The 27,704-nt window shown below is 42.1% G+C and overlaps 1 long non-coding RNA gene across 2 annotated transcripts in view; it reads right to left on the bottom strand.

Moving 5' to 3' along the window:
- Positions 1 to 232: 232 nt before the first annotated feature.
- LOC122674213 overlaps positions 233 to 27,704 on the bottom strand; it is a 171,576-nt gene continuing 144,104 nt past the window's right edge. For both annotated transcript variants that reach the window (XR_006334930.1, XR_006334931.1), the window contains 2 exons: positions 25,145 to 25,242; positions 233 to 951 (listed from right to left, as the gene is read on the bottom strand). This is a non-coding gene — a long non-coding RNA (uncharacterized LOC122674213). The remainder of the gene's footprint in view (positions 952 to 25,144; positions 25,243 to 27,704) is intronic.

Here is a 27,704-nt window from a genome sequence, read left to right on the forward strand (position 1 = left end):
CAAGGCTCCCAGACAGACTTGACCCAAAGAGACTTGGTACCAGACAGTTTTTACACTAGGCAGAGCCTCTCCCAGCCACTGCCTCTGTTTCTCTCCCCACTGCTGAAAAACTCTTGACTCTCATGTTTAGTCAACGCTCCACATCCATGGAGTAGGGAAAAGTCTTTTTGAAAAGACAAAATCTCCTAAAGTGAGAATTTGATAAGGCAGTACTTCCCTGGGGATGTTCTACAGAAATTTTTAGATAAGTTGAAATAAAATGACTACTCCACTCTTTTAGAGCTTTAAGATTCAGAGTCCCTGACCTTTGTGGGTCAAGGTTTTCTCAATGATACAGAAGGTCTCAACGGGAAGATCTCTCAAGCCCTTTCTGAGCCTATGATTATATGATAATAGCTATAACCCCTAAATCTTCTTTGAGACAGTTAGAACCCAGCTGTTCTACCTCAGCCAGAAATAACTGCTCTTAAGATATTAAGATGTTTTCCTTCTTAGGAAAAGCTATCAAGAAGAACGCTTCACAGCTTTCTGGAGGAGGCAGTACCTGATGCAGCACTTTCCCAGATCAGAGTCGTCCTGTTGCACTGTGCCTGCAGGCCAGTCTTTAGGGTCTGGAAAGTGCCCTTTGGCTCATGGATGTCACTTTGGCTACCCTGTACAGTTGTTGGACAGGCCACCTCCTGGGCCATAGCAGCCAACCGTGAGACCAAACCAAAAGCAGAGGCACTGACATTGAGACCCTTTGGAAATGGGACTTCTGAGAAGTTTGGGCATCTTTCTTTTACCTGCTCTTTAAACCAAGCAGTCAAGTCTGGATGCTTCGTCTCTGTTACAAACTCATATTCCTGCCTCATATTCTCCAGGACCTTAATCAGATCTTCTCCCAGGGCTGCATCCAACTTCATGTTGACCTTGAAGTCGTCTGGGATGTGATGTTCCCCCATCTCCTGTCTGATAACAGAGAAAACGAATTGGCTGTGACAACCAGAAGGCCGGAAGTGTGTTGATGGGCAGCAGTTAACAGATCTATTAAAAAAAAAAATCAGCTTATGTGGTTGTCACTCTTTTACTGGTTTGATTTGGATTCTCATTATTTGTTGATGACAAAGCAATGCTTTCTTTCCTCTTATAATTTTATAAAGCAAACAACAGCACTAGACAGGTTAAATAAATAAATAATAACACTTTTAAAAAAGAAGAGGGCTTCACAAAAGGAGAGTTAACATTTATAACTTCCCACCCTGACAGTTGCCTTATACATATATTTCACTCAACGTAACCCTCACAAACATCCTATTACTCTTACATTAGAGAGGAGGAAAAACAGGTGCAGAGAAATTAGTTTGCACAAGGTCACAAAAGCTATTATTGGCAGTTAGGATTCAAACTATTTGTTTTGAAGCCTCTGTTCTCTTTCCATGGACCTATTTTGGCAACAGGAAAGCTAAAGATCATGAATAATTGGGGCTGTTATTTACCTTAGCCCCTATATAATACAAAAAGTTCTGAAGATAGGTGAATTCCTCAGGTAATGAACAGTCATAGGATAGAAAGAATGTAGATTTTATGGTGCCATGTTCCCAAAGTGTCAGGGGGGAAAGGGTTGATCTGGGAGTTAAGAGATCAGGGTTCTGGTACTAATTATTTTGATCTTCCCGGGAATACATTTTTAAATGCCTTGCTTTAAGTAAGTAGTAACTCTGACCACAAGCTAGGAAATAATAACCATAATAGCAGCTAACATTCATGAGGTGCTTACACTGTGCCAGTCACTGTATCTGGCATCGCCTCATTTTCATCTTTACGATAACCCTAAAAGGTGAACATATGATTAGCCCCATTTTACAGCTGAGAAAACCAAAGTACCTAAAAGTGACGTAGCCTCCTCAAGGCTGTACAGTAAGTGTGGTGCCAGGGTGCAAAACCAAGGAACCTGATTCTAGTGCCCACGCGATAAGCTGCCATGCTTTGAGTACAAGGACCATAGGTACATGGTTAAAAAGCACTTAGAAATGCAAATCCAAAATGCGGACTAGGGGAGAAAGATTTCATTGAAATGCCAGATGCCCCACCAAGAGAAAGCATCATAGTTACACAGGGTCATTATTATGTCATTCAACTTGCTTCAAGAGCTGGTTCTGCCAGAGGTTACACTTGAGTATCTGAACATTTTGGTCAGAGCACCTGGTATGATCCCATAAAACTGCATCTAACAGAAACCCAGCATCCGTGATTTAACTGAACCAGGGTCTGTTTATCTCACGTAATAAGCAGTGCCGGGCTGCACTGCTGCCACGCTGACCTGGGGACCTGTGCAAAGGCTCCTCTTCCCAGTCCAGGCTGCCATCCTTAAGAGGGCTGCTGTCACCCTTGCTTGAAAAATTGATGCTACACTTTCCTACCCCACTATATGAAGCAGTTAGTCACATGTGGTTATTTCCGTTTAAATTAAATTGAAAATTCAGTTCCTCAGTTACACTAGCTATATTTCACATGTTTAATTGTCACAAGGGGCAAATGGTTACTATGTTGGCCAGTGCAGATATAGCACATTTCCATCATCAGAGGATGTTTTGTTACACAGCATTACTCTAGAAAATACACCTGCAAACTTAGCAGGAAGAAGGAAAAGGGGAGGAAAAACAAGTGAGTGCCAACTGAGACTATGCCCTTTAAATAAGAAAACAAGGGCTTTCACAGAGTCCTCACACTGTAGGATTTTGCTTTCATTTCATCGGTCAGAATTACACCACTTCTAGATCCAAAGGATCATTCCTTGATCCAAAGGAGTTTTAAGTGGGTCTATCGCTGCCCTGAATTAAAATGGAGCTGTGGGTAAGGAAGAGGAAAGAATATATAATTAGCTAAGTAAGTAGCTGTCTTTGCCAGCCTCATCAGCACATGTGAGTTGTACTTTAAATTAGGCCAGGTTTCCCAAAACAGAATGACAAGACCAGGCAATAAACATCTGTCCTTTTACAGATGTGGGGCCCTGGGCAGGCAAAGGCAGTAAGTCAGTGATGACTGCCACCTGTTAGTTCCTCTCAGGCATGAGTGAACATTGAAGCAGGAAAAACGACGTGTCTAGACTTGTTCAGAAAGTGCCCTGGTCTTAAGCCCATAGGCCTTCACCAGTTAGTATTTCAGGTTGACTGACTGCGCTGGACAAAGGGTATGGTCATGCTGAGGAGACAGGTGACCTGCAGTCTGCCCCACAGAAGTAGCTAATGCGGGCAGTGGCCAGCTTCTCTGAGGTGGCCACCTGGCCTGACACGGCCTCTTGAGTGCACTTCTTCATAGGCTTTCTTAAGAGGATGAGTATTTTTGCTGGGCTCAGGCTGCCCACGACCGGGGAGGGTTTGCATAATGTGTTCAAACGGCAGGAAGGAAGGCTATAGATGGCTTTCAGGTCTCCAGCTGGGAAAGCACTAAACTCCTGCAGTAATGAATTCAAATTGTGATGGCCCGAATATTGGTGATAATATCTGGCTGCCTGCACAGGCATAAATGCAGTGCCTCGATATGGCAATAAGAGGTGAGGCCTAAGGTTAGGAGAATGAAGATAAACTTTGCGGCAACATTTTGTCCCTGGCCAGTCTACAGGAAAACAAAAATTAATTGTATATAAATACAAAAGGTTGAAAGGCAATGAGCTTACATGTTTCCTTTGTTGTCACCAGCCCTTTAACTAACTCCAGCTTTTGACAAATGCTTGGTTTTTGCTGTTGATAGAATAAAAGGATGACTTTGTTTGAAATGCATCAGGAGACAAGGAAAATAATTTGTTTGCTCCTAAGTAATTTTTCAAGAGGAAAAGCAATGATGACAATTATTTCATCTCTAACAGATGCAAGTTCAGTTCAGTTCAATCACTCAGTTGTGTCCAATTCTTTGCAACCCCATGGACTGCAGATGCAAACCTATCCCCAAACAGACATCTGGAGGCTGGAACACTGAACTAATACAGTGCATCAATGATTATATTGATGGCTATTCTGAAATAAGGAGATAGCAAAGAGAAGTTTGAAAAAGTATTTGGAAAATAAAATCTGTGGCTATCTAGGACTTTTAGTAAATAAATATCCAGCCCTGAAACTATGATTTAGTATGGGACGAAGGGTGGGAAAAGTTAAGGAAAGGAATCCTGTTCGATATGTGCTGCAAACCTCTGAAACTTGGAGAACATGAAACCCTTCAGTTCAGGTCAGTCGTTCAGTCACGTCTGACTCTTGGCGACCCCATGGCCTGCAGCACGACAGGCTTCCCTGTCCTTCACCAACTCCCAGAGCTCACTCAGACTCATGTCCATCGAGCTGGTGATGCCATCCACCCATCTCATCCTGTTATCCCCTTCTCCTCCCACCTTCAATCTCTCCCAGCATCAGGGTCTTTTCAAATGAGTCAGTTCTTCGCATCAGGTGACCAAAGTATTGGAGTTTCAGCTTCAGCATCAGTCCTTCCAATGAACACTCAGGACTGATCTCCTTTAGGATGGACTGGTTGGATTTCCTTGCAGTCCAAGGGACTCTGAAGAGTCTTCTTCAACACCACAGTTCAAAAGCATCAATTCCTCGGCACTCAATTTTATTTATGGTCTAACTCTCACATCCATACGTGACTACTGGAAAAACTATAGCTTTGACTAGATGTGCTTTTGTTGGCAAAGTAATGTTTCTGCTTTTTAATATGTTATCTAGGTTTGTCATAGCTTTTCTTCCAAGGAGCAAGTGTCTTTTTCTTTTTTTTTTTTTGAGCAAGTGTCTTTTAATTTCATGGCTGCAGTCACCATCTGCAGTGATTTTAGAGCCCCCCAAAATAAAGTCTCTCACTGTTTCCATTATTTCCCAATCTATTTGCCATGAAGTGATGGAACCGAATGTCATGATCTTAATTTTCTGAATGTTCATATCCATTGTCAGGGTTCTATTTGCTGAAGAAGGTCAAGATTGATTCAGTGACCCAGATATGTAGATTTCCTGTGTCTGTCATAACAAATGCCACATATCAGTTGGTTTCAACAATAGAAATGTATTGTCTCACAGTCTTAGAGGCTACAAGTCCAAAACCAAGGTGTCAGCAGAGCTGGTTTTTTCTGAAGGCTATGAGGGAGAATTGGTTCCAAGCATCTCCCCTGGCTTCTGGTGCTTTGGCTGAAATCTTTGGTGTGCCTTGGTTTGTGTCAGGTAAGTCCAGGCTTCACATGGCACTTCCCCTGTGTCTTTGTCTCTGTGTCCAAGTTTCACCTTTTTTATAAAGACATAGTCATACTGGATTAGGGGTCGCCCTCATGGCCTCATTTTAACTTGATCCAGTGCAAAGACCCTAACTCCAAACAAGATCACATTCATAGGGACTAGGGATTAGGATTTCAGCATTTTTTGAAGGGATACAATTCAGTCCATAACACCAGGCAGCCCTGGTCAAAGAATTACTTCACTTTTCCACTTCATTAATGCAGACTGAGTTACATAAAAATTAACCTGACAGTATCACTTCTCTGGGCTTCCCTCATGGCTCAGATGGTAAAGAATCCTCCTGCAATGCAGGAGACCCAGGTTTGATCCCTGGGTCAGGAAGATCCCTGAAGAAGGGAATGGTACCCTACTCTGATATTCTAGCCTGGAGAATCCCATGAACAGAGGAGCCTAGTGGGCTACAGTCCATGGGGTCAAAAAGAGTCAGACACAACTGAGTCACTAACTTTATCACTTTTATTCCTTGGGAATTACACACATAGAAAAACAGCCCCTCTCATTTTCTGGATGTTTGCAATCTACAGTCCTTTTATTTACAAAGCTCAAAACCTACTGTTCCAATCTAGGACTCAGAATTATATATTTCCAATAGTTTTCAGTTGCCTCACCTTTCAATCCACTTAAGAGAATCAAAACTTTGAATTTGGAAACTATTCCTATTTTAACATTTAGTGACTTCCTTAAAAATTGTAAAGTTTAATATTTAATTCAATTCGACCAGGCTTCACAATAAAATTCTCTGGGAATTTGAGGACAAATGCCATCATTTTTTTACCTGGGTGCTGCTGAAAGAAAGAGGTCAGAATGGCTGGTCCCTCCTGACCTAACCAGTCTCACTGTCACAGGCGGAAAAAGTAGAGGACGGGGTGGGGAACTCCACTTTTAAGCAAGTAGCTGCATTTTTAGGGAAGCAGTAACAAAATTAAGTGAATTTATTTAGAGGGTCCAGAAATCCCCATAAGCCAAACTCCAACTCCACATGAATGTTCTTTTTCTTGTCCTGCTACTGAAGGTCTGTTCCCAAGGATTCAAGAGTCCAGAATGGAACTGCCTTCCCTTAATCTCCTCTTTATTTCCCACCCTTCCAACCTCCCAAATAAATGAAGAAATAATAGAAAAATACCCAGAATCACTCCCTGTAAGAAAAAAATCTAAGAGATCATGGATCAAGTGAGTATGTGAGGGTTTTGACTTTTTAAAAAATAACCTCCCAGAATACAGCACTTACAGACTCTTTTGAACACTATTAAGTCACCCATCATCATTCTCTTTCCAAAGCTAAATAATCTCAGTATCTTTAACCTTTTCTCCCTGGTCCTATTTTATAACCTTCTGATAGCATCTGTGTTGCTCTCCTGGACCCTGTCTGAGTTCCTTTTCAATTTTAGAGTCAAAAACTGGATGCTGTCATCAAATCAGTGCTGAACCCATGTGAAAGATGCTATAAAGAGTAAAAACACTGTTGTAGCCTGAGACACATGGGCAGGGGCAGCAAGGGAGGGCACACGGATGGGGGACAAGGAGAGTATAGGATTGTAAATTCTTAAAAATAACATGTGTGCTATAAATGCCAAAGAGCACTAGTGCTAATTAAACAGGCTTTCTCCCCTAGAAACATCAGCATGTGATATAAGACACAGGAAATGTGGAGGCTGACAACATCCTTGTTAGGAACGGCCTCGTGTCAGCAGGGTTTGGGCAGCTTACCAGGAGGATGTCAGTAGCACAACAAGTTGGCTCACAGGCCTTTACTTACAACATAATCGTGTCTACTTCATGACAACTATTGGGCTATTCACTGCATGAGGAGATTTGTCCCTCTTGCCGAGGGCTTTCCAACAAGCCATTTAGAAACAAGTGACAGTGTGGACGTGGCAGCACCAAAGCTGTCCTGCCACAGACTCATTTGGTTTCCATTACAACCCTAAATTACATTCAACTGAACCAAAGCTCTGTACAGCCTTCTATTGCTGCTCCAGGGAGCTCACAGCTTCCCAGGCTCACCTTTCTTTGAACACCTGAGCCTCATGAAGACCTTTTCCCTGTATAGCCAATAGGATGAACCAAGTGTGCTCCTTACTACTCACTCTCTTCACTGTTTCCAGTGTATCTCCTTCCTCATCTATTTCCCAAAGTTGCTAGTCATATTCTAATTTACTCTATCCTCAATGCAAAAGGTGAGAGTTGGACCAAAAAGAAGGCCGAATGCCAAAGAATTGATGCTTTGGAAGTGTGGTGCTGGAGAAGACTCTTGAGAGTCCCTTGGACTGCAAGGAGATCAAACAAGTCCATCCTAAAGGAAATCAACCCCATATACTCATTGGAAGGACTGATGCTGAAGCTGAAGCTCCAATACTTTGGCTACCTGATGCAAAGAGCCAACTCATTGGAAAAGACCCTGATGCTGGATGCTGGGAAAGACTGAGGTTAGGAGGAGAAGGGAGTGACAGAGGATGAGATGGTTGGATGACATCAGTGACTCAATGGGCATGAGTTTGAGCAAACTCAGGGAGACAGTGAAGGACAGAGAAGCCTGGCATGCTGCAGTTCATAGGGTCACAAAGAGATGGACACAACTTAGGGATTGAAAAACAAAAACAACACAAAAGACATATACATGGAATCTAGAAAAATGGTACAGATGACATATTTGCAAGGCAGGAATAGAGACACAGACTTAGAGAACAGAGTTATGTACACAAGGTGGGGAGGTGTGAAGGAGAGGGTTGGATGAATTGAGAGAATAGGATTGATAAATATATACACTTGCTGTTTAATTGCTAAGTCGTGTTTGCAACCCCATGGACTGTAGCCCACAAGGCTCCTCTGTCCATGGGATTTCCCAGGCACGTATACTGGAGTGGGTCACCATTTCTTTCTCCAGGGGATTTCCCAACCCAGGGATTGAAAATGCATCTCTTGCATTGGCAGGCAGATTCTTTATTGCTGAGTTACTGGGGAATGTAAAACAGATAGCTAGGGGGAAGCTACTGTATAGCACGGGGAACCCAACTCAGGGCTCTGTGATGGCCTAGAGGGGTGTGGGATGTGGTGGAGTGGTGGAGGGGGGAGGTGGTAGAAGGGAGGCTCAAGAGGGAGGAGATATATGTATACATATAGCTGATTCTCTTTGTTGTATAGCAGAAACACAACATTGTAAAGCAATTAAACTCCAATAAAAAAATTATGCAGCCAAAAAAAATAAAAGGACTTCATGGTAAGAATGTCATCCTCCAGTCTATTTTTTACTTATATTGCCTCTAATTTATTCTTCGTATTTCTCCCTCCCCCTTCACCCTCCATGCCCACACTCTCCACCCATTTTACACACACCCATACACATCTCTTCATAAAACCATTTAGTTCCTGATTTGGGTCTCAGATTTTTAAAAAATTGATCTTGTTTATTTTACAATTCATTCACATCTCTTCCCTTGAGTGTCCAAGATGTATTTGTAATTGTAATCTAGACCAAGGTATAGATTATCCAAGCACCTGCATACCCTTCCCTCCAGGCTCTCAAATTCACAGGCCTCAGTGAATTGAAGGTGCATAGGTAATCTTGGGTAATAGCAGAAAATTTCATGGAAATCCCCAGGTGTTACAGGGAGCATAAACTAAAAAGTATCAAGTAGAGCAACAAACACAGGATTTACTGGGAGAATAAAGGTTATGGGAGAACCGCCACTTATTTTTCATGATACAAACAATTCTATTGACTTTAACTTTTCAAGCTGAGACCTTCCTGCATCATTCGGTATTTGATGAAGATGAAATGTAACAGGGTCACATGTCACGTCATTTATAATAACTTAGTATTACAGTTGGTTTGGAAATAAGACCAGGCATATGAGGCTCACAAATTTGCTTGCTGTAAATTTGCAGCACCTGTTTATGATACAGCTTTACTGAGAAAACAGCTCCAACAACATTATAGAGTGTGGCTCATGAATGTTATTAACCATTTATAGTGCCTGTTACAAATTTAAAAAGGTTTTCAACTTTACAGACAATCCATAGGTTTATGAATTGAAAGCCACTGAAATAAATCATCCTTGGTAATGAAAGGGAAAAGGGGACATGATATAATTTCTATTTGTCAAGATATAATGATGTCACCATCCATTTATACTCTGCATTTAAAGGTTGAAGCTATTCAACAAATCTCTCCTCAGCCAAATACATCTGGTGCCTTAATGGAGGCCATGGCACAGGTTTCACATATCACCCACCAATTAGAACAGAAGGTAAAACTTGTTTTTTCCTAGCTGAGCAATTCATTTGAACCATAACTTTTAATGTAGTGAATTAACAGCAAGACTTTAAAAATATAATCACTTTTAGATGACCTCTGTGAGTAGTTTGTAGATTAAACACATTTATTTCTGGAGGTGCTATTTGTACCCCAAACACTGCTTTGATTTATTGATTCCTTTCATCAATAACTCAAGTTAATCATTAAAAAGACAGAATATGGGGCTGTTGGTCAAGTTTTACTTTAACAACATGTACCTATATGCATGGCTGCCAGGGACAGTTGAAGGGGTTGTTCACTGCTCAAAAGGGCCAACCTGAGGGCCAGTATGGGTTGCAATATAGTCTTCAATCCAGAGACCAATCCTCATGCCCTGACATTGGCTGCATTTGTCAGGGGAATGGGGCACATTGTGTCATACAGACTATTGACATCCTTTGTACTTAGGGAATATTGGATATAGGATAGTCTTAGAAAAAACTGTCTTAATTCTGCCTTTATGGCAGCCCACCTGCTAGGGAGTACCATGCATGCTCATTCACTAAGTCATGTCCAACTCTGCAACCCCATGGACTGTAGCCCACCAGGCTCCTCTGTCCCAGGTTTCCCAGGGAAGAATACTGGAGTGGGTTGTCATTTCCTTCTCCAGAGGATCTTCCTGACTCAGGAATTGAATCTGCATCTCCTGCATTGGCAGGCGGATTCTTTACCACTGAGCCACCTGGGAAGCCATAGGGCATACCAGGCAACACTAATTCGTCACCCAAGACTCAGTGCTGGTTGAGTGTCAACTGAACGTGCCAAACAGCTCAATGAAAGGCCTGGCCTCATTTAAATTCTGCTTGGTGGTTGAGAACACCATCTCTCAGAACTCTTACAGGAGATTTGTCCTGATTGGGAAAATGTTTTGAGAAGTTCTTGGAATAAAAGTGGAGCTTAAGAACATAAAGTTTCAGAGAAAGGGGGGTGTTACTCTAGACAGTAGAAAGGATAAATAGAGCATGGGCTATAAGAGAGTGGAAAGGCTTCAAAAGGAAAAGGGGGAAAGAGTAGAGAAGTGAGGAAGGAGCACCATAGCCCATGCCTCCTGTTGTGCAATGTCACTCCTTCCTATAAACACCTTCCAGTCATCAGTGAGGTCTACAAAAATCATAAGATTCTTCGTACAATTGGTTGCTTGCAAAAAAAAATAACAATTAAAATAATTAAGTGATTCGATTCTGCTTCCAGGTCAAAATAGGCACATCAAGTGAGGCTGCAGGGACCAGAAAGACCCCTTGTGTGTGACTTTGACTCCTTCCAACTGTGAAATCTGGAGCCTGGAGACAATCTCTCTTACCACAGGAGGAGCTTCTCCATCCCAGGATTCCAACTACACTCTCCTTTACTGAGTGATAAAGTAAGATGTTTGTAACAAGTACTTCAGTGCTATACATACATCATCATTTAATCTTCAGGTGGAAGATGGAATTATTCATTCCATTCTGCAGCTCAAGAAACTGAGACTTATACATGGTTATAATATCTGCTCAGAGTGACAAAGTCCACGAGGAGTGAAGCAGGGACTGACATCTCAAGAGTTCAGTTTGGGCGCTCAATCGTGACTGACTCTTTGCAACCCATGGACTGCAGAACGCCAGGCTTCCCCGTCCATCACCAACTCCTGGAGCTTGCTCAAACTCATGTCCATTGAGTAGGTGATGCCATCCAACCATCTCATCCTGTTGTCCCCGTCTCCTCCTGCCTTCAGTCTTTCCCAGCATCAAGGTCTTTTCTAATGAGTCAGTTCTTATGGGCTTTTCTTTCAATGAGCAAGTGTTTTTTTAATTTCATAGCTGCAGTCACCATCTGCAGTGATTTTGGAGCCCAAGAAAATTAAGTCTCTCACTGTTTCCATTGTTTCCCCATCTATTTGCCATGAAGTGATGGGACCAGATGCCATGATCTTAGTTTTTTGAATGTTGAGTTTTAAGCCAGCTTTTTCACTCTCCTGTTTCACCTTCAGCAGGAGGCTCTTTAGTTCCTCTTTGCTTTCTGCCACTAAGGTGGTATCATCTGCATATCTGAGGTAATTGATATTTCTCCTGGCAATCTTGATGCCAGTTTGTGCTTCACAGAGCAAAGCATTTCACATGATGTACTCTGCATATAAGTTAAAAAAGCAGGGTGACAATATACAGCCTTGATGTATTCCTTCCCCAATTTGGAATCAGTCTATTGTTCCAAGTCCAGTTCTAACTGTTGCTTCTTGACCTGCATACAGATTTCTTAGGAGGCCTGTAAGGTGGTCTGGTATTCCCATCTCTTTAAGAATTTCCCATAGTTTGCTGGGATCCACACAGTCAAAGGCTTTAGCATAGTCAATAAAGCAGAAGTTTTTCTGGAATTCTCTTGCTTTTTCTATGATCCAATGGATGTTGACAATTTGATCTCTTTTGGACTGATATCTAACACTTTCACAATCCAGAGGCTCTTTTCTTCTTCTTTTTTTCAGTAGTGGTAAAATCCACATAACATTAAATTCACCATTTTAACCATTTTAAAGTGTACAATTCAGTGGCATTTAGTGTATTCATAATGTTGTGCAACCAATATCACTATCTAGAGAATATTTTCATCAATCCTCCCACACAAATCCTCTATGCTTAAGAAGCCACCTCCACTCTCGTCCCCCCACCCCTCCCTCCAACCACCCAGAAACCATGAATCTGCTTTCTGTCTCTCTGGCGTTGCAGAGGCTCTATTCTTATCTGCTATATTGTACCCAGCACCCCGGTGAAACATGGAGGAGGCTTTAGGGTGCTCACAACAGCTCCCAACCAAGTTACGGAGATTAAGAGCCAGAGCTGGGCAACAGAAGCATTGGGATGTATTGAGAGGGTGAGAGGTTGTCCTGGTAGTTTTACTTGTAAGGCTATATTTTCAGTGCCTGGGTCTCTGAGTTAAGATACAGGTTAATTTAAAGATGTGAGGGGAGCTGAAAGTTGAAAGCTTAAGTTATAGAAAAGGAAGAAAAGATTCCAAGCATCCAGCTTGGTAAATCATGGAGGTGAAGAAAGGGGAGTCATCATTAAGTGAACAGGAACACACATGGAAAGGCTTTTGAGGAGAGAGTCCCTCGTTATGGGAAATGATTCACGAAAGTGAGTGCTTTTAACAGTCACAATCTTTTTTTTTTTTAATTTTCAAAATACTATCTTGTTCTCCATACTGTACTGCTGTCTTAACAACCAGGAATCACTGCATTCCTGAGTGCAGGAGGTACAGACTATATGATGTTACTAAGGGAGCAGGAGGAAGGGCACCAGGCACTCGGTGATCAAGGAGCTAAACAGAACAAGACGAGAAGGAGCTAGCGCCAGGGCTTTGGGTGCTTCGTAACGCACAAACCTCCCGGAATTTCTTAAGTATAAGTCTCTATTCCCTAGGTTCATGGATGGTCTTTGGGGTGGTCGACCCCACTTAGTCCACTATTCGGGGTAATTTGAGAAAGGAATTATTCTATGTAAGTGTGTGTGAAGTTGAAATATAAAACAGCTGTCTGATCCCTGGCCTAGGTGAAAGGTCTCCTAAGCTTTTTTGATTCCCCAAGAATCTGTCCCCTTGTTACTTTGCCAGGTTCTACTCTCCACGTAACACAAGCTTCAGTCTTACAACACAGGCTTTCCATTTTTCTGGAAGAATACAACTCTCTTATTCCCCCATCACAGACAAATCTCTGTGTCCTACTTTTCTGTGATCCCTTCATCTGTAGCTACCTGCACCCAAAGTGAAAGTAAAAATGTTAGTCACTCAGTCATATCCCACTCTTTGGACCGTAGCCTGTCAGGCTCATCTGTCCACGGAATTCTCCAGGAAAGAATCCTAGAGTGAGTTGCCATTCCCTTCTCCAGGGGATCTTCCCAAGGGATTGAATCCAGGTTTCCTGCATTGCAAGCAGATTCTTTACCATCTGAGCTACCAGGGAAACCTCCCTTTCCTCTCTGCACCTACCTGCTGCAAATTAGCCTAAGCAACCAGTTTTCACCTAGGAGTCAGGGAAAGGAACACTGTACCCAATAGGATATTTGAAGTTCAGGGAAAGAAAAGAAAAGGTAGTGTCTTCTCTGTCATGATTTGGGACCCATTTTTGCCTCCACATAGGCAGGAAAGTGGACCAGGTGCCCTTCCTCCTATCCACTCCTGGCACTTAGGCAATGCCTAGCAGGGAAGACCTGAATGCCAACCACCTTCATCCTGTGAGGGACCTGAGCCTTCCACAGAGTGACTGTGGTTTGGATTTCCCTTTGCTCCACCAGCTCTCTGCCATACTTGCTTCAAGGTGCAGCTCTCAGCCACTTGCAGCTTAATCTGGGCCCCGGGAATTTTTCTCCTTCCTATATTTCTTTAGCACATTTATAATCTATGCCACAAAACCTAGCATGCATGCATGCTAAGTCACTTCAGTCATGTCCAACTCTTTGCAACTATATAGACGATAGCCCGCCATACTCCTCTGTCCATAGGATTCTGCCGGCAAGAACACTGGAGTGGGTTACCATGCCCTTCTCCAGGGGATCTTCCCAACCCAGGGATTGAACTCACACCTCTTATGTCTCCTGCATTGGCAGGCAGGTTCTTTACCACTAATGCCAACTGGGAAGCCCTACAAAATCTAGTATTTGAATCTAATTTAGAGCATGGTTCTCAATCCTTAATTTTAGGTCATATTTCTGCGGGTAACAGTGGCTCCTCATAGGAACTGCTTTTAAGGTGAGAAGGTGTAGGCTGAACTCCTGCCTCTGCCCATCATTGTGTGACCTTGGAGAAATCCTATAACTTATCTTTGAAAAATAGGGATAACAACACTTGCTCCCTCATTTATTTATAAGCATCTAATGAGATCATGTGTGTGAAATTATATTGTAAAGCACACATAAACAATATATTGTCTAAATTTTTCAAGAGTCCAGGTCTTGTGTCTTCCAATTAGGTTGTGATTTCCTTACCAACCATCATCAATCAACTTTAAAAAATAAGACAATATCTTTTTCTAAATTAATTTTTAAGACAAAATATTTATGTCCATTCTCCTCTTACTGTAAATAAACATTTAAATGCTAACTTGAGCATGCCAAACAATTTGGTGCAGGCAATTCTTTTTAGCTTTTTGTGTCTTATTATCCTTATGCTAAGAACAAAATCTCATCTTCTGTACAATATTATAGGCAGAAGAAAATACACCCAATATGGAATTTGTGAATTGAGATAGGCATTGAGATGAGTGTATCCATTATGGGGTTAAAGCAGGTTCAAGGCTACAAAACAACTAAGAGTGAGAAGAATATTACAAAAAAGATAGTTTATGTTTGCTAAAGAGAACAAACTTTTGGAGCCTTCTGAAAGTGCCTTTTTATATACAATTTATATGCTAATTGTAAATCATTTGAATATATTAGATAAAGCAGGTTCCCTAAGGACCTACTGTTGGTACAATTTGTCCTTAAGAAAAAACAGAGAGAGTTCAATATTTGAAAAGCCCAAATCTCCGCAATGGTCTCAACAGCCCACCGAGTATGCCCCCCGTGCTCTACAATTTCCTTCCTTGTTCTATCAGCTTCCGCCACACTGGCTTCCTTGCTGTGCCTCACGAGAGCCATCTGGGGGTCTTGACACTGGCTGTTCTCTCCAGGTAGAGCGCTCTATTCAGGACTCCCTCGACTGACTGCTTCCCTCCCTTCAAGTCTTTGCTCAGACATTCCATCCTCAGACAGGCTACTCTGACCACACTACAGAAGTTGAATTTGCAGTCTTCCTTTTTGTATACTGTTATTCTGCTCTATTTTTTTCCATAGCACTGATCACCTCTTAAGACAATAGATAACACACTTCCTTCTTGAATATATCACCTCTCTCTCCCGGGCAGAATGTAAGCTTCACAGGCAGGAATTTTTGTACCGTTTATTACTGTATCCCAAGCACCTAGAATGGGGCTTCCCAGGTGGCACACTACTAAAGAATACATCTGCCAAGGCAAGAGATATGGGTTTGATCCCTGAGTTGGGAAGATCCCCTGGAGAAGGAAATGGCTACCAGTTCCAGTATTCTTGCCTGGAGAATTCCATGGACAGAGGAGTCCAGGGGGTCACAAAGAGTCAGAACAACAGAGCACAAGTACCTAGAACAGTGCCTGGGATGGAGACACTCAGTACACTGTTTTGAATGAAAGAATACTAAAGGTGCTTGGTGTTTGTAACGTGGGATTTGACATCAGAGATTTACCTGGAAGAGAGATTTCCAAGGAGACTTCAGAGGTCTTCTGGTGAAAACATGAAAAACAGTAGAACAGAAAAACAATGGAATAGAGAACATGAAAAACAGTAATGAGAAAGAGGAAACAGAAGTGGAATGAGGAAGGAAGGGAAGACCATGGGTACCCTTTCCCTCATGGAAACAAATTTTCCACACAATATACAGTTTGGTTTTAATTTTTGGCTTGTTTACTTTGCTCTCCTTTAGGCTGGTCAGAAGGAACTGTCTAAGTGGCCTGTGGCTTCCTGGAGGTCAGGGCAATTTGAACAGCAGCCCAAAAAGGTCTCAGCAATAAGATAGTTGGGGAGGATAAATAGCTTCACTCTCCCCTTTCCAGAGGTCACCCTCATCCCAAAACAGAGAAGAATAGGAGGAAGGAAGAATTGACCAGGCCTCTAAATGAGCCATAGCATTCATGGTAAACATCTTTCCTTTGAAAGTGAAAGTCACTCAGTCACGTATGAATCTTTTCGAATCCATGGACTAGTCCATGGAATTCTCCAGGCCAGAATGCTGGAGTGGGTAGCCTCTCCCTTCTCCAGGGGATTTTCCCAACCAGGGATCGAACCCAGATCTCCCACATTGCAGGCGGATTCTTTACCAGCTGAGCCACAAAGCTTCGCAATATGCAGTGGAAGTAGAATCTCAACCACTGGACCGCCAGGGAAGTCCTCAGGCTTCTCAATATGAACTGGATCTCACAGGGCTTCCAGAGAAAGTATGTGTGTGATAGAAAGAGGGAAGGTGGGGAGATGGGCATTGGGCTTCATCTGCCATTCCCTTTTATAATCCATTCTAAACAGAATTGGATATTCATCCAAGTCTTTATCTGGACACTCATGGGCTTTCTTGAGTAAACCAGGAAGTGATATTTTCTATTAATAACAGTCCAGAGTTCAGAATGCCCATGCCAACATTTAGCCTTTAACTTGATACTTCGTTCTAAAATTTAAGCATGACCTTGGAGAAAAATGAAGGATTTAGGTTCCCTTACTCCAAATTGTATAGGATTCCTTCCTGGTTGCAAGGCGATCTGTTAACTTCTTATTTTTCTTTAGAACCATAACCTATTTCCTAAAGTGTCCTAATACATTTCCCAGATTCAGAAAGGAAGAGAGGAAGGAGGGAAAAAAGAGGAGGAGAATATCACTTATTTTCTTCCCCTGAAATATCATCCTCCCTTTGTCAGTTTCCTTTGTGGTTATGAAGCCACCTCTGCAGTGCCCTGACCTTGGCCACACCTGAAAGCAGAAGCTTCATAAAGGAATAACACACTTAATGGAATCAGTTAGGAAGAATATATCAGTTGTATTTCTCAAATGAGAACTTAGCGAGATTCAGACTCAGCCTCCACTTAGCTACGCGTAGGTCAAGAACAATCCCAAATGGTTGGGATGTGAGACTGATACTTTCTTTAATAAAACATGGCAATGGTTAAATCATGATAATGTATGACAGAAATCAAACCAATATTGTAAACCAATCATCAAACAATTAAAAAAATTAAAAAACACAGCAAGAGACATGTTGGTTCCCCATTTCTTACTGTTCCCCAATCTCATGCACTCCTCATAAAACAAGCTTAATCCTGTTACACAGTATGGAAGCAGGTTTTCAAACAGAAATTGGATTTCTATTGATTGCCAGCCGATGAAATTCTTACTGCACACATGGGTCTGTGAGATGTTTCTTATGCTACTGCTGTGGGCAATATGCTGGGCACCTATGTTTTTTCAAGAGACAGCCACACATTGTAATATAATGCTTGAGGTTTTTATCTTTTCCTATTAGGCAGGAGTCATTTCAACAAGCTCTCCTTCAAAAGAGAACATGACAAGCTATATGACTATGAGTCCTGTACTGTTATGAGCCCCCAGTCACAGTGACTAGAGTTTCGTTAAGCACAGACCTCCCTATAGATTAGAACATATATCTTAAGCACCAATGTTAAAGTTAATGCAAAGTTCAGAGGTGCAAAATAATTTAAATGTGCCCAAGTGGTAGCAATAACATCTCTAAAATCTCACCAGTGAATTATGGATATGTGGAATATTAAAAATGCAAAGCTAACTCAATTTGCATTCGCAATGCCCCCTAGCTGTTACGGGGAGGAGGAAATTGCTTTCTGCTGAATTCAAGGGCACACTACTTAGTGCTGTATTTAAGTCAAGGAGGAAAATCATTCATTTTTATTCTACCACTTAACTTGTGCTTATGTAATCTGTCTGGCACTGGAGTCGGTTGTCTGATATTATTTTCAATCACAGGAAGAGAATATATAATTCAATCATTACACCTTTATTTTCACTTGCTTGGCCATCTTCTGGAGTCTTATTACGACCAGTAAACGCCAGTCTGTCATCAATCAGTGTTCAACTCCAGGTCCATTTCTGACAGACAGCATCAGCCATGAGCATTATTATTTTTATTTTTGAGGAGGGGAATGAAGTAAGGATAAGGTTACATTTCCCCAATCAGCTGGGCAGATACTGCATTTCTTCATTTTCTCATTTTTTCAGTGAGACTCTCCACCCATAACCCATCATTTGTCATCCATAAACCACCTCTCCCCAGCAGGGAAATCCTCAAAGGTAGGGTAGACATGAAAATTAGTAGCTAATAATATTGCCAAGCAGGAGGCTGCTTTCAACTTTGTGTCTTCTCCCACCTTGTTCTTCCTGCTTTCCAACTAGTCTTTCCTTCAGCTGCTCCTTTTCATTTTCCCTGCACAGTGGCATTGCCTGCTGCTGTTCTTTCGACATTGGGATGGACAAAGAGCAACTCTCCAGGCAGAAGAGGCAACAGTGACATTTCTTAAGATGGAAGCTCGATTAAAAAAAAAAAAAAAAACTATATGAAGGGCCAGGGTCTGTTAAAGGGGAATCAGATTGCCCTGATTCACAAATAATGTGAGGGTTCCCTGATTACAGAGAAAATGAGAGAGTTTGGTGGCTGAGGTTGGACCATAAATCTCAGTTAGAGGACACTTGGTGTTGATCCATTACCCACTGATCTTTGTGATTGTGTTTGATGATCATATTGGTCGTTAAGTTGCTTTGTTTCCCTTTCCTCCACATTTCTTTGTATCTATTGCCTCATCAGGAGTCATTGCTTTTTTAAAAAAGACTTAGATATAATATGACTGATAATAGTGGATTTTAAGGGCTTCCCTGGTAGCTCAGGTGGTAAGGCATCTGCCTGCAAGGCAGGAGACCCAGGTTCAATCCCTGGGTTGGGAAGATCCCCTGGAGATGGAAATGGCAACCCACTCCAGTATTCTTGCCTGGAGAATTCCATGGACAGAGGAGCCTGGTGAGGTACAATCCATGGGATAACAAAGAGTCAGACACAACTGAGCAACTAAGACTTTCACTTTCTATAAAAACTGTATAAGCCACACACCCAGGAATTTTGACTCATGAGGTCTGAGTAGAAGATCTAAGGATCTGCATTTTTAAAAAGAATCGCTCTCCAGACTGTGTGCTGTGCTGTCTCTTCAGTCATGTCTGACTCTGTGCAACCCCATGGACTGTAGCCCGCCAGGCTCCTCTGTCCATGGGATTGAATACTGGAGTGGGTTGCCATGCCCTCCTCCAAGGGATCTTTCTGACTCAGGGACTGAACCCGTGTCTCTTGCATTGGCCAGTGAGTTCTTTACCAGTAGCGCCCCCTGGGAAGCCCAGACTACTCTTTATGAAATCGCCTTTTGAAAAGCCACAGAATGAGGAAGATACTGTGTGTGGTGTAGTCTAAATCATCTCTCCACTCCTATCCCATTCCTTCTCCTCCCCCTCTTCTTCCTCTTCCCCTTCCTTCCTCTCCCTTCTTCTCTTTCTCTCTCTCTCACTCACAAACACACCTACTTTAGTCCATGTGATGAACAGGTCAAGTTTGTCTCTTTGTTACTGCCTAATGAAATCAACAATCTTTCTGGATGACTGACATAATAGGCTAAAAACAAAGAGGCAGAAATTACTCCCAAACATCAAAAAGGCCCAGGGGGTCTCCAGAGGGTGGCATAAGAGAAACTGAATTGGAAATTGAGTCTGGCTTCCTAAAGACAATTCCCCTATTTTCTTCTAACAAATGAAGCATCCCTGGATTTCGTACTTGGTAGCTCTAAACAGAGTACTCAGAAGGATGCAGAACTGTAATGGGCATAGGAAAAAAGGGGTTATTCAAAAGACATGGAATGTCCTTACATATTTATAATGCATGTGAGCTGAAAACCAGGTGAGACGGGCTAATTAGGAGTATCTTAGACAACAAATGCTGAACTGAACTGAACTAGACAACAAAAAGCCATTCGGTCCTTGGAATTTCAAGCTCAGTCTCTAGTCAGATAATATTTTAAAAATCAGAATTCAGGCTATTGTTTTGAAAAATACATCAGATAGAAATGAGAGTAGACAAATGAGAGATTTATAATACCCATGGTACACAGCTCATAAATTGACTGCCCTTTTTATCTCTGCAGCCGGAGAAATGGGGAAATTCTGAAAACCCCAGAAGAAATAGGCAGGATGTCTAAGTTAAGAATGCAAGGGGGAAGAGGACTCCCTATTAAAACAAAACACTGCCCCCTTTGCCCTGCACATATCATAACTTACCTGCTTTATTCATTCTAGCTGGGCTTCTCCAGGTGATTTATTAGTTGGTCTGAATTTAGCACAGAAGGAAAGACAACTAGAAAGTGGTTCCCCACAGTATATTTCATGAATCTTACTTTCCTCTTAAAATTCACACACTGTGATTCCCTGTGTTATCATTATCTTGTCTCAGACATAAGCAGCTTCCATTATAATTACGAGAGCCAAGTCTGGATGAAAGTTCCTTATCATTGATTTTAGCACAACTAAAACCAAATGAAATCTGTCCCTCCTTACCACAAATTTATGAAATAATAAGGGGCTTCATTAATTCAAAACCACAGAACCCTTTGAGCATGCCTACTGCTTTCCTTTTTCCAGGTCTAATGTGCCTTTTGCAAAGCTGGAGGCTGGGGGCCACAAACAATCTTAACTCTTCAGGTGAGAAAATATCCTCTCCTTACAGGAAGGACTCTGTCCCCATGGGTCTAACAACATACCAAAACCATAACAATACAACACCATGGTGTCCGTACAATGGGAATTATATACATACAGTAATGGGACAGTCATGCCATCTCAAAGGAAAAGAAATGGTTTAGATCCATGATACATACTGGGATGATAAACCAGAATGCAGCTAAAGATAGGGCAGCATAATATGGAAGCTAGCCCAAGGGGAAACCGTTAAAACATAGATAACACTGGGTTAAAGCTACAGAAAAATGAAAAGGGAAGAACCAAGCTGTTTAAACATTAAACATTTGTTTAAATATTAAAGTAAAGTTAGGATGACAGCAAAATCGATATTAAATCAGGCCTGGAAACTTTTATGACCTCAAACCCTGGGCTTCCTAACTGCTAGTGTCATAAATGATGTCACTTTTCAGCGTAGTCGTGGCTGCCAGCAGGCAGGTCAGAAATGCCAGCTTTCATTTAAATTGTCCATTTGTGATGTAATTTAGCATTTACTCTCAGGGACAAATGTCACCACTCTCTGGGCACCAGCCCCTGAAAGTGCTGCTGTAAGCAAAATACTTCCCCTCCTGATTTCATTCCGCCCCCAACAGCATGCTTTCCAGAGGGGCCTGTGGGTTCTCCTGGGTTTGAACAAAGATTTGAGGACCATATAAATGAGGTAAGACTCTTTTCCAGTTGGTGAAGACAGAGATTTTGAGGACACTCTTCTGGGGTGAAAGGAAAGGGAGCTGTGGAAAGCTGTACCTGCTATAGAACATTTCATGAGCAGGCTGGGATTGGAGGCCTGTGACGTGGACACGTGGGGTTTCAGCCAGGGGCTGTCTTGAGGTACCAGCTGCACAAGGGAACTTGCTGGAAAGATGGAGGGAGACTTCTTTTGTTCCCAACCTCAGCCCCTTGATTCTTAGTCCCATCTTCCTCCTCTCTCCAAGTACCTCCCCAGGCCTTGTTATGTTGACTTCTGCAAGCTAAGTTGCTTCAGTCATGTCGCCTCATCCACTGCCTGCTCAGGACAGGAACCTGGAACTTCACAACAAGCACAAAGCAGCATGCAAACTAAAGCAGTCCCAATCCACTACAGCTGCAATTATGGAAGTTCAAAGGCGATTATGGAATCAGAGGCGATCCAGATTTCTACAAATGGCATAGAGTCGTTACACTATAAATTTCTTAATCACAAAAGTCACTTCAGCCCCAAATTCTAGAATTTTAATTTCATTTTGCAATTTTCATCTGCTTGGTTTAGAATAGGACTCTCCCTCCGCAAAGCAGATATCCCTACACTTTTGGTCCACTATAAACATATGGACATGATCCTTCCTGTAAAAGAGATGTGTTCCAATAAATGTTGGTTGTAATAAATGCCTCTGTTTTCTGTCTGCTCCAGTTCTGTCAAATTTGTGTTCACAAACGGAGGTAGACAAGGAAATTATCCAAGAGAGACTCAGTTGTAATTAGAACAGCATAAACAAAACACAGTGCTGATTTTTATAGGTGGAAAACAATGTCTTCGATCCACGTCCTATGTAGCCATTTCCCTGGAGAGAATATGCCATTTTTATTTTTCATCCAGAATATGAAGGCCTGATGTTTTGCTCTGGGGGCAAGGGTGGGAGGATTGTTGCAGAGGGGTTATGAGAAGGGGTAGCCTCCAAAGGCTTGTAAAAAAATCAAAGTTTGAGGTTTTTTTTTTTTTTAAGTATATACTCCCTGACAGCTTCTAATACAACAAGGAAAGGCTCTTAGGTAAGCAAAAGATGATTTGCATTTAGGCTCACAAAAGCAAGAGTGTTTATAGCCAGTTCTAGGAGCAGGTTGTGATGGTGACCTTTATGTCACAACACAGGCAAACTCTAGCAGGTGACGCCTATGAAAGATTTAATGTCTGCTCTGTGGAAATGTTTCTTTTATGCAGGCACGGGGTTTAATCACTTTTGTCAACATTTAATAGATCCTATTTTTACTTACATAGAGGTTGGAGCAAATAAGAAAATCTATTTAATCTAGAGTTCTAACATATCAGGCTCTGCCTTTGAGGAGATTCAGTGTCCTTTCCTATTCAGGTGTATAAATTTACCTTATTACGTTACTTGACTTTAGTGTAATAACACCAAATTTCTATTTATTAACTGGGTTATTTTCAGTTTTAAGTAACTGAAAACCCAATCAAATTCATTCAAACAACAAAAAAGCTTCATTGCCCTGGGTAACTGCTAAGCCCAGAAAGGCAGAGTAGCTTCAGGCATGGTTCCCTTCAGGTGTGGATTTTTACTAAATTAAAGCCTTCCAGGGGAGCCTGAAGCACCCAGGACAGAAGCATCACCCCGGAGTGTATGATCCTTGGGACAGTTTGGAAATGGAAGCTGTTGCCTAAACACTGGCCAAAGGTCTTTCTCTTTTTAGCTGGAGCAGCAGAGGAGTTTTTTTTTTTTTAAGTAGTAGCTGATTTCAATGAACCAATGCAGAGTAACTGCAGCAAGTTTGTCGCCTTATCAAACCCCTGATGAATCACTGAATCACTCAAAAACATGTATTTTCAGCAATGTAAGTTTCCTGTTTTCAAAGAACTTTAAAGACAGCATTCGATATAAAGCATTTGATATACTACCATCATGATAATACTGAACTTGCATAATATGTTTTGGACTTAAAAGTTGCCCTTGTGTGTGTGTGTGTGTTAGTCACGCAATCATGTCCAACTCTTTGCCACCCCATGGATTGTACCTGCCAGGCTCCTCTGTCCATGGAATTCTCCAAGCAAGAATACTGGAGTGGGTAGCCATTACCTTCTCCAGGGGATCTTCCCGACCCAGGGATTGAACCCAGGTCTCCCACATTGCAGGCAGACTCTTTACCATCTGAACCAACAGGGAAGCCCTAAAGTTGCCCTTGGATTCCTCAAAAAGAATTCACCTAACCCCCTTTCATTCAGAAGAACCTTGAGCCCTTCAGAAGGCTCACAGCTGTGCTCTATCTTCACTGCCCCGCAGACCCAACGCATTCCTGCTGACAACAGTGAACACTCACTTTCATCTCAGCTGTGGCAAGGATGCTCCGATGGCCCACCTCCAAAGCCATGATGGCCTCTTCTGTTATCCCGTCCGTGAGGATGCTGGTTCCCCACTTCACACATCAAAGTTCTCGTGTGGTTCAGGCTGAAGGCTGAGTGTAGGTGGTTTCCAGGAAAGAAAACGGAACATGCAGCAGATGACTCTGCTACACAAGGCCGTGAAGGAAAAGGATCAATGTGCCAAGAAGTCTGGTGGTCTCCTCACCTCCTTGATCCCCTAACTAAGAAGGAGAGATGACAAGGAACCCTGTTCCCCCTTTGGCCGAAAGATGGGGCCTGGAGAGTTTGCTGAACCAAAGGTGTATTCCCTCCATCCCCCAACCTCAGCCACCTTACAGTCCCAATTGCCCAGCTGAGCCCAAAGAATTCCTCGTGGCTATAAAGTTTCTTAAAGCCCAGAAGCACTGGGTTCACAGTGAACCCTCATTAAAGTGTGCTCCTGTAGCCAGACTGTCAGTTTCAAAAGAAAACTCCTTTTAATTTTAACTAGAGCACTGGGCATCAGAAACAGTGGAGAAAGGGGATTCATTTATGAGTTTCTATGGCAGATTATGGGTTTTATTTGCTCCTTTACACCACTTCTCAGTCTGTCATTTTGGTAAGGTTAACCCCAGTGTAAAATGTTCCCGTAATTATGCTCGGAAACACTCCCAGCCTGCCGCATGCCAATAAATGCCTGGAATAACTGTCAGGCTAAATGAATCCCATTTGGACAAAATGATTATTGAAAGTTATTTTAGTTCCCTATTAAGCAGTTGCAGAACAGAGCTGTAATCAAAATGTTTATTTCAATTAGAATTATTATGGTCAATAAAAAGCTCAAGTAGAAAGTAAACTACACTTTATCAAATAAAGTAAAGGCCACAGCTAGTTAAACTTCTTGTTTCACATGGCCTCTATCCTGGAGTCTGACAAGAGGCACATTATCAGCCTTTTCCATAGTATATTAACAGCTATTATAGCCCAACCTCTATCTAGCAGATCCAGAGTCACTTGCTCTGGGTGGACAAAAACCCCAATTCTTTCTTGATGGTTACCATGGCAAGCAAGAGGGCATGAACCCGTCTGACTCTGAAGCAACACAGTGGGGGCGCACCCCTCACATTGAATGGCTGAGAAAAGGCCATGGGGGTTATAACGCCAACAGCAGTATTTATTCATTACCCTGTCCCCAGGACTGGCTGTACACAAACATTCTCCTTACTATAGTACTGATTTCTCTTCTTGTGGATCCCAGGAAAATGCTTTTGCTTATTCAGTCAATGCAGTCATCCTCATCAGAAAGCAGCTTTTGGGGGTTTTCTGTTTGGGGAGAAATACAATAAAATACAATATAAAATACAAAATACAATAAAAATAAATACAATTTATTTCTATCCTACGATAGTCTGCCCTTGAAGTGAAAGTGTGGGTTGTTGTTGCTGTTTAGTCCCTAGGTTGTGTCCAACTCTTTTGCAACCCCATGGACTGTAGCCCGCCAGGCTCCTCTATCCATGGGATTTCCCAGGCAAGAGTTCTGGAGTGGATTGCCATTTTCTTCTCCAGGGGAATCTTCCCGACCCAGGGATTGGACCTGCATCTCCTGCATTAGCAGGAGGATTCTTTACTACTGAGCCACCAGGGAAGTCCCGAAATCTTGGGTACACACAAGCAAATTACTTTTTCCCCATAAATCACAACAGTTTCAGTCATAATCCTCTATGGCTAGAAGTATTGTGTTGTTCTTATAAATTCCAGTGCCCAGGCCATACCTAAAGTCAAGTCAGAATCTCTGAAGTGGGACCCAGGCAACAAGGGTTTTTAAAGTTCTCCAGGACATTCCAATATGCAATTACTGGTGGTAATTCTACTCTAGGACAGTGGTTCTCAAAGTGTGGTCCCTGAACCAGCAGCATCAGCATCACTTTGAAAGTTGTTAGAACTGCAAATTCTCAGCCCCCATCTGTTAGTTACTTTATCAGAAGCTGGTATGGGGCCAAACAACGTATTTTAACAAGCCTCCTGGTGAGTCGTGTTATCTCCTGATGCATGCTCAAGTCTGAGAACCATTTCTATAGGGGATCTTCTTTGAAGAGGAAAATAGAGCCAGAGATGTTTTATCACTAACTCACATATTAAGAGAAGTCAGCATTTACCCCTAATAGAACAGGAGCGATTAATAAACCAACAGTGTCCACCGATTGTCTGCCTGAATGTTAAGACAAAGCATCTCTTAATTTCCACCTAGACAAGGAAGAGAGTCTCTAAGAACCATCATCAGAAAAGCCAGGTTTGGTTGTATAATGAGGAGCCAATGAATTCACAATCTACAATCACAGTGTGAAAGGAAGCTCAGATGGACAGAATAATAGGTAAGCTAGCTCAAAACCAAAGCCTTGAGTCAGGTAACCGTTTGCTTCACCACTTTTCTTACTACGTACAGCAGTTCTTCTGACTTCTCATTTCTAGCTTCCCAAGGTCCCCAGGATTCTCAGAGTACCTCAGAACAGTCAAGGAAATTAATTCATGCTGAGATCTAAATGACCAACAATGACTTTGTGTTCTTACATTTCCTTGTTTTATTTGGATGTTAAACAATGTTCCTACAATATCGATACTTGGGCACTCCTTGCATGCCAATTGCTGGTCTAAGCCTTTACAAATATATTAACTCATTGAACATGCATAACAATACTATAAAATAAGTACTAGTTTATACCATTTCACAGGTGAGGAAACTGAGGCAGAGACATTAAGTAGTTGTCCCGAGGTCATGGCCTAGCACCAGGCAGCCTAGCTTTAAAGCTGAACCATTAGGCTAAACATCCTTTCAGAACAAGTGGGCTTTCAGACATGGAACTCTTGGGCTGGAAGATTTGGGGGAGTAGCTCTTTAAGAGCTATTCTCTCCACATCTGGTAGCTAATTGCCAATTCTATCTAAATATCAAGTCAGATTGGCAATACATTTCCCACTTTAGTGGGTTGTTCTCTCTTTAGAAAATGTGTAGTGCCAGCTTTGTCTTCATAAACTTATCCTGTTCCAGCTATTTCCCTAAATATTAGACTAATCCAGATAAAAATTCTGAACTAATTACCTTAGAAGGATTTGCTTTTCTTATAAAATTATGATTCAAGTCTAGGGCTTCCAAGACATAGTTCTTCAAACTCAGAAGCATCACAGAAGGAGTAGGTTGTGAAGCCCAACATCATCTCCTCTGAACAGAGCTGTCTTGGCTTGAGTGGAGGAACAGAATAAGGTTTGAATTTTTCACTCCTACTTTTTCTCCCCTTAAGTCTTTGTTAGTCTTTTTTTCATGAAATAGTGTTGAATTTGACAGAGGCATCACATTATGGCTTATGGCAAGTCTGTCAAAAAGAGACTACACAGTTCAATTTCACCCAATGTCTAAAGACCACGGAATCCAGTGGTTTGTTGTTAACCCATAGAGTGCTTACTTAAGTACTGCACCTCAGCATCTTCTTGGCAAAAGACTTCTTGAACTGGCTGGGGATGAGCTGGGGAAGGGCTCGGGTGGCAGCTCTGAGTAATCTTCAATTTTTATCCCTTGACACTTTAATTAAGATAATTTAACAGCCTGTTAAGCACAATATGCAGAATTTCCCACCAGAAACCAATGAGGAAAGAGTCTTGGGGAACAGAGAGATACGTGCGAGGATGGAGATCCAGGCAGCACAGAGTTGGAAGGAGTCAGGGTTATTATTCAACCCAAGGACTGTGACTTTCCCAAGGTCACACAGTTAATTAGTGGACTCCCCGGATCCC

The sequence above is a fragment of the Cervus elaphus genome, chromosome 18 (assembly GCF_910594005.1).
Source record: "Cervus elaphus chromosome 18, mCerEla1.1, whole genome shotgun sequence".
NCBI classification, from domain to species: Eukaryota; Metazoa; Chordata; class Mammalia; order Artiodactyla; family Cervidae; genus Cervus; species Cervus elaphus.